Genomic DNA, 12534 nt, shown 5'->3' with positions numbered 1-12534 from the left:
GAATTTTGACAAATGTTTATTTTACATCCTTATAAACACCACCACACTGAAAATCTGCAACATTTCCTCACACCCAAAAGTTCCCTTTGCAGTCATCACTTCACACCCCAAGCCTCAGCCTGAGAAAATCACTGATCTGCTGTCTATCACTGCAGGATAGCTTTGCCTGTTCTAAAACTTTATAGAAATGAAATCACACTGTGTGTATTGTTTTACACTTGGCTTCTTCACCTAGCACAATGTGTTGCTATATCAGTAATCCACTCCTTCTTATGGCTGAGTAGTATTCCATTTACGGATATACCACAGTTTATCAGATGAGAATTTAAAGGAAAAATATCTGTTGTTCCCTTTCCCAGAACCTACCATGGGGAATTAAGAGGGTCTTGGGTGGCGGCCTCAAATATACAGGCTGTGTATTATCTCTTCTATTAAGAATATTGTGGTTTATATTAGGAAGTATATATTTGTTCTCAGTCCCTGTTCCTAGCACAGAGCTCCTAAGACCATTAAAACTTCCTGAGGGATGAGAGTGATCTAGGTGTCTTTTGTGATGTCAAGGTGACTTTTGAAATGCCCTTAGGTCACCCAAGAAGGAGAACTGGTCACCAGTGAAACCAGCCAGGTGATTTGGAGAGCTAGAACTTTCACTGTCACCCCTCTGACCTCTGGGGAGGGAAAAGGGGCTGGAGAATGAGTTCAATCACCAATGGCCAGTGAGCTAATTAATTATGCCTGTGTAATGAAGCTTCCATAAAGACCTAAAAACGATGGACAGAGAGAGGCTCAAAGAGCTTCCAGGTTGGTGAACATGTGGAGATCTGAGGAGAGTGGTGTGCCCGGAAAAAGCATGGAAGCTCCACTTGCTTTCCTCGTACTTTGCCCTATACATCTCTTCCATCTGGCTATTCTTTTTTTAATAGTGTATTTTTTTTCTTATTGGAGGGTACTTGCTTTACAATGTTGTGGTGGTCACTGCTGTACATCAATGAAAATCAGTCCTGATTATACACACCCCCTCCCTGTTCAGCCTCCCTCCCACCTCATTCCACTCCTCTAGGTCACCACAGATTGCCAGGCTGGGTTCCCTGCATTTTACAGCAGCTTCTCACTAGTTATACACCTGGCTGTTCTGAGTTATGTCCTTTTGTAGTAAACCAGTGGTCTAGTAAATAGCAAGTTTCTCCGAGTTCTGGGAGCCACTCTAGCAAATTAATCAAACCCAAGGAGTGGGTAATTGAACTGCTGATCTATAGTCAGTTGGTCAGAAACACAGGTGACAACCTGGACTTTAGATTGGCATCTCAAGCTGGGGGGCGGGGAGCAGTCTTATAGGGCTGAGCCCTTAATCTATGGCATCTGATGCTATCTCCAGGTAGTGTTAGAATTAAGTTGAATTATAGGGTACCTACCAAAACAAAAAGCAAGTGTAAAAAAATAGGGACTTGCTTGGTGGTCTAGTGGTTAAGACTCCCTGCTCCCAATGCTAGGGGCATAGGTATGTTCCCTGGTTGGGGAACTAAGATCCCACATGCTGTGGGGTGCAGCTAAACAAAACAAAACAAAACCAAGTGTACAGGGCACCCAGTTGGTCTTGGAGAATTGCCTGATGGTGAGGGGAAAAAAAAAAAAACATTTCAGAATTGGGGGCAGAATCTTATCTCTGAATGAGGTTATCTAGATAGTTGGTGATTTGAAAGCTGCTGATGCAATTGTGATCTCTGGATCCATACCTGATGTACTGCCAGGATAGAATGTCCAAAATATACCACATCTGAAGAGCCCTTTCTTGGAAATTTTAATGTTAACTAACTTCATGGGAAATAGATGGGGAAACAGTGGAAACAGTGTCAGACTTTATTTTTGGGGGCTCCAAAATCACTGCAGATGGTGACTGCAGCCATGAAATTAAAAGATGCTTATTCCTTGGAAGGAAAGTTATGACCAACCTAGATAGCATATTCAAAAGCAGAGACATTACTTTGCCAACAAAGGTCCGTCTAGTCAAAGCTATGGTTTTTCCAGTGGTCATGTATGGATGTGAGAGTTGGACTATAAAGAAAGCTGAGCACTGAAGAATTGATGCTTTTGAACTGTGATGTTGGAGAAGACTCTTGAGAGTCCCTTGGACTGCAAGGAGATCCAACCAGTCCATTCTGAAGGAGATCAGCCCTGGGATTTCTTTGGAGGGAATGATGCTGAAGCTGAAACTTCAGTACTTTGGCCACCTCATGCGAAGAGTTGACTCATTGGAAAAGACTCTGATGCTGGGAGGGATTGGGGGCAGGAGGAAAAGGGGATGACAGAGGATGAGATGGCTGGATGGCATCACCGACTCGATGGACGTGAGTTTGAGTGAACTCCGGGAGTTGGTGATGGACAGGGAGGCCTAGCGTGCTGCAATTCATGGGGTCACAAAGAGTCGGGCACGACTGAGCTACTGAACTGAACTGAACTGAACTAAATATAACTTGGGTTTCAAATAACAGAAGTGACCTGGGTATCCCCAAATTAGGGGTTCTCCTTCTGTAGCCTATTATTCCAGTGTTTAGCCAGCAGGCCTTCCCCAAATTTGTTCCTTTTAACTCCCCTGTACCTACCTGCTACAACCTTTCTCTCTGGTTTCATCTTTCCCAGGGGCAGAGGGAGGCTCTTTCCCCCGCCCTCTGTACTGAGTCCACCCACACTCGATCTGTATCATCATAAGGATAATAGCCCCTTATCTTTAGATAACACTTTTCCACTTTAACAAGCACTTTCAGACCATTATCTCACTTAAGCTGAGCCACAGCCCTGTGATGGAGGCAGCCTGCTTATTATTCTTTTCATTATTATTATCTATATTATTCTTCTTACATTTCACAGATAAAGAAACTGTGACTCAAAGAGGTTATGACTTCCTGAGCTTCTGGCTGGCCATTCTATGTGCTTCTTACTGTGCCCACAGGCCTCCTGCATCATAAAGAAGGTAAGGTGCCCCCTGGGTGAAGTGAAGTCGCTCAGTCGTGTCCGACTCCAGTGACCCCAGGGACTGTAGCCCACCAGGCTCCTCCGTCCATGGGATTCTCCAGGCAAGAATACTGGAGTGGGTTGCCATTTCCTTCTCCAGGGGATCTTCCCGACCCAGGGATTGAACCCAGGTCTCCCGCATTGCAGGCAGACGCTTTAACCTCTGAGCCACCAGGGAAGCCCCCTGGGTACCCATTCTTTATTGTCATATTTGCTGAACTCATGAGGGGATGAGTAGTAGTCATTCTTGAGCTCCTGACACATAAGATACCAAATGTGTTCAGATGGTGATAATAATCATAAATAACTTTTATAGACAGTGAGGCTGAGTCACATGCTGTTCAAGGCCTTCTAGAGATCTTATCTCTAATACTGCCAACTTCCGTACAAGGTGGATATTATTATGCCTGTTTTACAGATAAGAAAGCAGCCTCAGAATCCACCTGCCAATGTAGGAGACAAGAGATGCGGGTTGGATCCCAGGGGTGGGAAGAACCCCCATAGGAGGACATGGCAACCCACTCCAGTATTTTTGTCTGAGAAATCCAATGGACAGAGGAGCCTGGCGGGCTACAGTCCATGGGGTCACAAAGAGTCAGACACGACTTAGGGACTGAGCCCACACAGGCACATTCAGAGAGGCTAACTTGCCTGACCTCACCTGTGTCTCTGAAAACTCTCTAGCCTCTCGTTGTGGTTGGGAACCCTCCACTGTGCCCTCACGTGTGCATGTGTTCCCTCATCTGAAAAATAGAAGGGGTCCCTCATTCACAGAGTGCTCTTCTGAGGATTAAATGTCCAGCCCAGCCTGGTTTGGCAGATGGGAATGATGATTAGGCACCAATCCTGGTCCAAGAAGATAATGGGGGCCCAGAGGCCAGAGGGCAGCGTGTCTGACTGTCAGGGTCCGTGTTTCAGTCTAGGTATTTCCTCCTTCAGAGGCTTTGTCAGGTGATGCCAACAAAAGTCTGCAGTTGTAGACGTCATGAGGTAGGGTTTGTTCAAAGTTATTAGGTATCATAAAGTTCTCTGTTGAAGTTGGTTTATTATCTGCCTGTTTACTACAATTCAGCACCTGTATTCATCATTTTCGCTCCATCTCAAAGTTTAGTAGAAGATTTTTCATGAATACAATGCTTCCTCTATCACCCCTGGCTTGCAGGGTGAAAGTGGACAGTTCACTTAAAGCCACATCACATCCAATGGTGTGTTCTGGATTGGATGACTTGAACTCCAACCAGAGAGAGCACTTGTACAATGGAAATGCACTGCAGAATGAATGGTATGCCATGCCCTGTGCCAGCCACAGCCCACAGGCAAGGCACACAGTGTTAGGAGCCTGGGAGCTAAGAGTGGGTGCTCACTAAGTTGAGTCAAGAGGCACTTCTGCCCTCTCTTGGGTGGAGGCTAGGGTTTCCAATGGGAATCATTTAGCAATCATTGTGTGGTGCTGTTGGATTGAGAGTGGATGACTTAACTCAGGCGATCTGATTCTCCATAAGGGCTCTAGACAAGTTGCCTGCTTTCCATGTCTCCATCAACTCTGGGTTTGGGGTGAACAGGGCAGACCTCATGCAGCTTCCATGGGAGTCATTCAAGTCCTTGCATCCAGGTCTTCTGGCTGGATTTAGATGGCGCCATTCATCTTTCCACACTGAGTTAGCATCAGAAACCCTGAGGAGCAATGACTGGCAGTGTATATTGTATTGTCAGTTCAGTTCAGTGCAGTTGCTCAGTCATGTCCAACTTTGTGACCACATGGACTGCCGCATGCCAGGCTTCCCTCTCCATCACCAACTTCTGGAGCTTGCTCAAACTTATGTGCATCAAGTTGGAGATGCCATCCAACCATCTCATCCTTTGTTGTCCCCTTCTCCTCCTGCCTTTAATCTTTCCTAGCATCAGGGTCTTTTCCAAATGAGTCAGTTCTTCACATCAGGTGGCCAAAGTATTGGAGCTTTAGCTTCAGCATCAGTTCTTCCAATGACTATTCAAGACTGATTTCCTTTGGGATTGACTGGTTTGATCTCCTTGCAGTCCAAGGGACTCTCAAGAGTCTTCTCCAACACCACAGTTCAAAAGCATCAATTCTTTGGCGCTCAGCCTTCTTCACAGTCCAACTCTCACATCCATACATGACCACTGGAAAAATCACAGCTTTGAGTAGACGGACCTTTGTTGGCAAAGTAATGTCTCTGCTTTTTATTATACTGTCTAGTTTGGTCATAGTTTTTCTTCTAAGGAGAAAGTGTCTTCTAATTTCATGGCTGCAGTCACCATCTTCAGTGATTTTGGAGCCCAAGAAAATAGTCTGTCACTGTTTCTATTGTTTCCCCATCTATTTGCCATGAAGTGATGGGGCCAGATGCCATGATCTTCGTTTTTTGAATGTTGAGTCTTAAGCCAACTTTTTCACTTTCCTCTTTCACATTCATCAAGAGACTCGTTAGCTCCTCTTCACTTTCTGCCAGGGTGTCATCTGCATATCTGAGGTTATTGATATTTCTCCCGGAAATCTGTACCACCATCCTGTGGCTTCCCATACCTCTTCAGTTCAGTTCAGTCACTCAGTCGTGTCCGACTCTTTGCGACCCCATGAATTGCAGCACCCCAGGCCTCCCTGTCCATCACCAACTCCCAGAGTTCACTCAGACTCACATCCATTGAGTCAGTGATGCCATCCAGCCATCTCATCCTCTGTCGTCCCCTTCTCCTCCTGCCCCCAATCCCTCCCAGCATCAGAGTCTTTTCCAATGAGTCAACTCTTCACATGAGGTGGCCAAAGTACTGCAGTTTCAGGTTTAGCATCATTCCTTCCAAAGAAATCCCAGGGCTGATCTCCTTTAGAATGGACTGGTTGGATCTCCTTGCAGTCCAAGGGACTCTCAAGAGTCTTCTCCAACACCACAGTTCAAAAGCATCAATTCTTTGGCGTTCAGCTTTCTTCACAGTCCAACTCTCACATCCATACTTGACTACTGGAAAAACCATAGCCTTGACTAGACGGACCTTTGTTGGCAAAGTCCAAGGAGCGATGACTGCGTGGGCACAGGAGGGCCAAGAGGAGCTACTCCACGTTCAAGGTCAAGAGGGGCGGCAAGGAGATACCCCTCGTCCAAAGTAAGGAGTAGCAGCTGCGCTTTGCTGGAGCATCCATGAAGAGATACCCTATGTCCAAGGTAAGAGAAACCCAAGTAAGATGGTAGGTGTTACAAGAGAGCATCAGAGGGCAGACACACTGAAACTATAATCACAGAAAACTAGTCAATCTGACCACACAGACCACAGCTTTGTCTAACTCAATGAAACTAAGCCATGTCGTGTGGGGCCACCCAAGACGGGCGGGTCATGGTGGAGAGGTCTGACAGAATGTGGTCCACTGGAGAAGGGAATGGCAAACCACTCCAGTATTCTTGACTTGAGAACCCCATGAACCGTATGAAAAGGCAAAATGATAGGATACTGAAAGAGCAACTCCCCAGGTCGGTAGGTGCCCAATATGCTACTGGAGATCTGTGGGGAAATAACTCCCATACCTCTTAGGATCCTGAATAAGGCCCTGCATGGTCTGGCATCATCTCCTGTCTTTCTCCTCCCTTCCTGTGCTCCTGTTCCTCAAACGGACTGTGTTTCCTCCTATCACAGGGCCTTTGCAAATGCTATTCCCCATGCCGGGTCATTCTCTGTGATGAACAGACTTTAAGGTGACCCCCTCCAACCCCACCCCACGATCCTTAACTCCTGGTGTTCACACCTTTGCGTGTGGGTGGGACCTGTGACTTGCCTGTAACCAATAGAATATGGCAAAGGTGACAGAATGTCACTTTTGTGATTATATCATGTAAGATTCCATCTTGCTAGAGCCTCTGACCCTTCTCTAGTCAGGTCTCCATGTCAGAACACAGCCCTGCCTCACCCCCCAAAGAAACTGTGAGATAGCAAAAGTATTCTTTTTTTGGGGGGGGGGGCACTGCACAGCTTGCAGGATCTTAATTTCCTAACCAGGAATTGAACCTGGGCCCTCAGCAGTGAGAGCGCTGAGTCTTAACCACTGGACCATTGAGGGAACTCCCTCAAAGGTATTCTTTTAAGTTATGTTTGTTGTTTAAAAAGAAAAAGCTGGGTAAATGCATTACTATTTTCTATATGCAGCACAGAAAACCAATATATTCTCTAATATTCACCTAGTTTATGCCTACTCATCCCTCACCATTCCCACCCCACTGAGATTTCTCATCAGCCAAGAGGCTAAGGCTGGTCTTCTTATTAGAGGTTCTCAGGCCATTGTATGCCTCGCCACTGCATGACTTACATAGTTAGAAGTGTGTGGTTATTTAAGAGCTGCCCCCCTCCCCCAGATTGTAAGTGCCAGGAAAGCAGCCTGTCATGGTCTCTGTATTTCCCAAGAGATGAGCACGGTGCCTAGCACAAGTAGGTGCTCAGTAGATATCTTTGACTAAATAAGTGATTTGTAGAACATTCAGGGTCAGGGTATAGACAGGGGCTGGATTGTTCAGTGGCTAGAGGTTAAAATGACTTGGGTAGAAAATGGATTTTGTAGTACTAAAAACTCACTTTGGGGATTTCCCTAGTGATCTAGTGGCTAAGACTCCAAACTCCCAATCCAGAGGGCTGGGGTTCTATCCTGGTTCAGGGAAAGAGACCCCACGTGCTGCAACTGAAAAACTGGCATGCTGCAACAAAGATTGAAGATCCAATGTGCCAATACTAAGAAGCGGCCCAGTCAAATGAATAAACACATGTATTTTTAAAAAATCTTGATTCTGTTGTGACGGAGCTAGACAACTGAAACTCAAAATGCATTTGGGGGGCCTCTTTGATGGGAATAATATGTGTCCATACAATAGTCAGATGAGCCACCCCATGGCTTGGCATAAGGATGTTTCTCTTCAAAGCTCCAGACTCCTTTCTCCTTCCAGAAGAATATCTTGTATTTTGATCACCAGGCAACTCTCTTGACAGTGTCCTTCCTATGAGTTTCCACCTTCATGGTCAGAGAAGGGACAATGCAGGGGGAGGAGGAAACGGTGTGGCACTCTGGCTGATCACATCTAATTCACAGATGTTATTATTTGGCTCACATATCATTCAAAATCACCTAATAAGTTTCCCACATTAAAAACCTGGAGATCCCTGTGCAGAACAGCCAGACAGGCTCCTTGAGGGGGACGGGATCACGCAGGACTCTCCAGCTCTGTTGCCCGGAGTGTCAAGGAGCAAGGAGGCTGCATTCTGAGGCCAAATTGTCAGGGCCGGGGGTGGGGGGGGGTGAGGTGTGGCGGGTGCCCTCTGCCTGTGCTCCACCCCCCTTCACCAATGTGCACGCCTCTTCCCTAGACAGACTGCAGCAAAACAGTACATGAATCAATAAAGAAGTGATGCAAGACGCTAGCCTAAGAAAAAAAACAAAACCCTGGAGATTTCAACATAAAAAGTGGATTTCTGGCTCTTCCTGAAAAATGAGATTTAATAATTCTTGACCCAGAGCAAGAGCATCTAGATTGGATGCTGATTTACAGCTGCCCCACGTGGTGGGCCATTTTCCAGTCTTCCCCTGCCTGCTTCAATCACTCATGCTGCTGCCTGGACCCCAGAAGCATCTGAGTTTGCTATACTTAAACTAGATATTCTCAAATTTTCATCCAGCCTGGGATTTTTACATCACTGTATGTATGGAGTGGAGGAAATTCCCTTGGGACTTCCTCTAGGTTCCCCTCTCTGACTGATCCTAGTAAATCCACCTTCCCAAGTCTCCTCAGTAAGAAGCGTTACTAAACCCATCTGCTTTTTGCCTCTTTTCTCACTTCCCTGTCTCATCTACTCTGTCCACCCCATCATCATTGTGTTTCTAATACTCCTCTGCTTCTGCCTTTAGCTATAAGGCCCCCAGCATTCCAATAGTGGGGCTCCTCAAAGCCCAGCCTTTTCAGGCATTTCCGTAAAGACTGTGTGTGCCTGTGCCTTGCTGTTGCTCTGGAGGTGACATGAGCTTTAAAACACCAGAAGACAGATGAGTGGGATGTTCTTCTATAAGATTCTGAAGGTCCCCTAACAAATGCAGATGAGCTAAAGAGAGTCTAGGGAGATGGCAGTCCAGTTAGAAATTCATTCCTGCATTCACACCTGCAGATATGCTGCTAAGTCGCTTCAGTCATGTCCGACTCTGTGCGACCCCATAGATGGCAGCCCACCAGGCTCCCCCGTCCCTGGGATTCTCCAGGCAAGAACACTGGAGTGGGTTGCCATTTCCTTCTCCAATGCATGAAAGTGAAAAGTGAAAGTGAAGTTGCTCAGTCGTGTCCGACTCCCAGAGACCCCATGGACTGCAGCCTACCAGGCTCCTCCATCCATGGGATTTTCCAGACAAGAGTACTGGAGTGGGGTGCCATTGCCTTCTCCGCCTGCAGATATTGGGCTGGCTAAAAAGTTCATTCAGGTTTTTTCCTGTAACATCTTATTGAATCATTAAAAAAAAAAAAACAAAAAAAAACTCTCTTTAAAAGCCATGTAATAAGAAGTCCAAGGAGTTCCCTGGTGGTCCAGTGGTTAAGAATCCACCTTCCAATACAAGGGACGCAAGTTCAATGCCAGGTTGCGGAACTAAAATCCCACATACCGTGGGGAAAGCCCGTGTACCACAACTAAGACCCAACACAGTTAAATAAATATTTTTTTTAGAAAAGTCCAGAGCTCTGAGGTTGTTGGAGTTGATTCAGGGCCTCTCTGTCATGGTCAGAACATGGTACTCAAGGCTGCAGCTCTTATATTTACATTTAAGGCAGAAAGAAAGTTTGTCTTATTGTATCAGGAAAGTGAACATTTGCAAAATACCCCCAGCTGACTTCTGTTTTTATTTCATTAGTGTTAGGGGTTCAATTATGGCCTTCCCCAAAAAAGGTATATTGGAGCCCAAACTTCCAGTACCCCAGAATGACCTTATTTGGATTATATATATATATATATATATATATATATATATATATATGTATTTTTTTTTTTTTTTTTTGCAACACCTGACCAGGGATCAAAACCAAGCATTCAGCAATGAAAGCTTGGAGTCAGGGCCACCAGGGAATTCCCTGAAGACTGTATCTTTAAAGAGTTAAGCAAGTTAAAATGAGGTCATTAGAGTGGGTTCTAATCCAATAGGGTGTCTGTGTAAAAAGGAGAAACTTGGACACAAAGGGAAGACAATGTAAAGAGACATTTGGAGAGACTTCCCTGGTGGTCCAGTGGCTAAGACTCTGCCCTCCCAATGGAGGGGGCCCGGGTTTGATCCCTGATCAGGGAACTAGATTCCTCAGGCCACAACTAAGACCCGGTGCAGCCAAATAAATAAATAAATAAATAAATTTTTTTTAAAGACAGAGAGAGAGAGACATTGGGAGAAGACGGTCATCTGCAGGCCAAGGAGAGGCACTGGAGTAGATCCTTCACTCCCAGTGTACTAAAATTGCCCTCCAAAAGAAATTGCCCTGCTGACACCTTGATTTCAGACTTGTAGTTTCCAGAACCTCAAGACAGTTCATTTCCATTGTTTAAGCCACACAGTCTTTGGTACCTTGTTATGGCAGCTCTAGGAAACTGTTACAATTGACCAGACCACAACACGAGCTTTCCCCTAGTTTCAAGAGAGAGCAGGGAAAATGAGTGTAGAGTTGGTCTGTTGTTGTTCAGTTGTTAAGTTTTATCTGACTATATGCAACCCCAAGGACTGCAGCACACCAGTCTTCTGTCCCTCACCATCTCCCAGAGTTCACCCAAGTTCATGTCCATTGAATCAGTAATGCCATCCAACCATGTCATACTCTGCTGTGCTCTTCTTTCAATCTTTCCCAGCTTCAGGATCTTTTCCAACGAATCGGCTGTTTGCATCAGGTGACCAAACTATTGGAGCTTTAGCTTCAGCATCAGTCCTTCCTGAGAGTATTCAGAGTTGATTTCCCTTAGAATTGACTGGTTTGGTCACCTTGCTGTTCAAGGGACTCGCAAGATTCTTCTCCAGCACCACAATTTGAAAGCATCAATTCTTTGGCATTCAGCCTTCTTTATGGTCCAGCTCTCACATCTGTACATGACTACTGGAAAAACCATAGCTTTGACTATACAGACCTTTGTCAGCAAAGTGATGTCTTTACTTTTTACCCTGGTGCCCCAAACAAAAGTGAATTCTACTGATGAGAAAAAAAGAAGAAGTTGGATGTTGGAATAACAACCAATAGCATCAGCCAAAGTCCTGGGGAGTCAGAGGCGAGAAAAGCCGATCTCCAAGAAGGTGTGAAATGAATGGATGAACGACTGATTTCCTGGCCTGCTGATAAATGAACGATTGATCAATAAACAGTTACTAAGCATGTAGGGTCTCAGTCCTGTGCCATGCAGAGGATACTTGCACAGTCAGTCTCGACTCTTCCCTCAGTCAGTTCATAATTAGACTGTAAACATAAAATCTTCATTTATAAACCATATTTTCCTGGACCCCAGCAGTTTGAGCATGAAAGCGACTTAGCACACATGCACACCTACATTTTAATAGGTGGAGACTAAGCTAAAGAAATAAATCTTGTTTTTCTTGCTCAAACTGCTGGTGCCCAGGAAAATATGGTTTATAAAATGTAGGCACTTCTACCCTAAATCCCTCCTTTGGGCAGAGATCACTAATTGCTCCCCAGTATCCATTTTCCCCTTCTTTATAGTTATAAAATTCACAAGTTTTAGCTGGGCACAAGAACACTCAGCCATGGACTACATTTCCCAGCCTCCCTTGTAGTTAGGGGTGGTCACATGACTAAGACCCGGCCACAGGATGTAAAAGAGTGCTCATGTGGGTCAGCTCCTTAAAGGCAAAGTGGCTTGCTCCAGACACTTTGTTTTCCTCTCCCTGACAACTTAGAAATAGTAGCCTTGGACCCAGACAAAGAAGGAACGTATTGAAGATGACAGAGTAACTGGCCATCTTGATTTTTAGACGATCTTTTGGAGCAGAGCTTGCCTAGACCACCTTTTTCATAGGAGAGAAACTATCTTATCTAAACTGAAGTATGTGGAGGTATTTTTTTACAGCCACCTAGGTGAACCCTAAGTGATATATTCCATGAGAATAAAGTAGGGGTGACTCGTGTATTTTCAGATGTACTTGTCCTTCCGTACTGCTAGATGGGATACTCTCCACTCTGGAGTATCCTGCGTGTGATTTTATTCCAAACCAGTCCTGTCTCTAGTTTTCGGTTTCTCACTGAGACCCAGAAGCTAGGGGCAGGGTTTGGGTAGGGCAAGATCTAAAGAAGCGCTTTCAGACCTGTGTAGGATTGGCAGCGGCGAGTGAGCGTGAAACCGAGTCCCCCTAAAACTGAGTCCTCTTCCTGAGTTTTATGATTAATACCTCTATCCAAAACTTTACGCTCTTGCTTGCCTCCTCTGAACTCAATCCCTTTCCTGTCCCCATTGACCTCAGTCCTGTGGTAACTGAACACCCATTAACCAGAGTCAGATGACTAAGACTGC

At 45.4% G+C, this 12534-nt stretch overlaps 1 non-coding gene across 1 annotated transcript; it reads right to left on the bottom strand.

Annotated features, from left to right (window-relative positions):
- Nucleotides 1–7002: 7002 nt before the first annotated feature.
- On the bottom strand, nucleotides 7003–7076 carry TRNAE-CUC (transfer RNA glutamic acid (anticodon CUC)). The gene has a single exon. It is a non-coding gene; the product is annotated as a tRNA-Glu (tRNA).
- Between the last annotated feature and the right edge of the window lie 5458 nt (nucleotides 7077–12534).

This window comes from Bubalus kerabau, chromosome 1, assembly GCF_029407905.1.
Source record: "Bubalus kerabau isolate K-KA32 ecotype Philippines breed swamp buffalo chromosome 1, PCC_UOA_SB_1v2, whole genome shotgun sequence".
NCBI lineage: Eukaryota > Metazoa > Chordata > Mammalia > Artiodactyla > Bovidae > Bubalus > Bubalus kerabau.
This window is presented reverse-complemented; position numbering and strand designations above follow the sequence as displayed.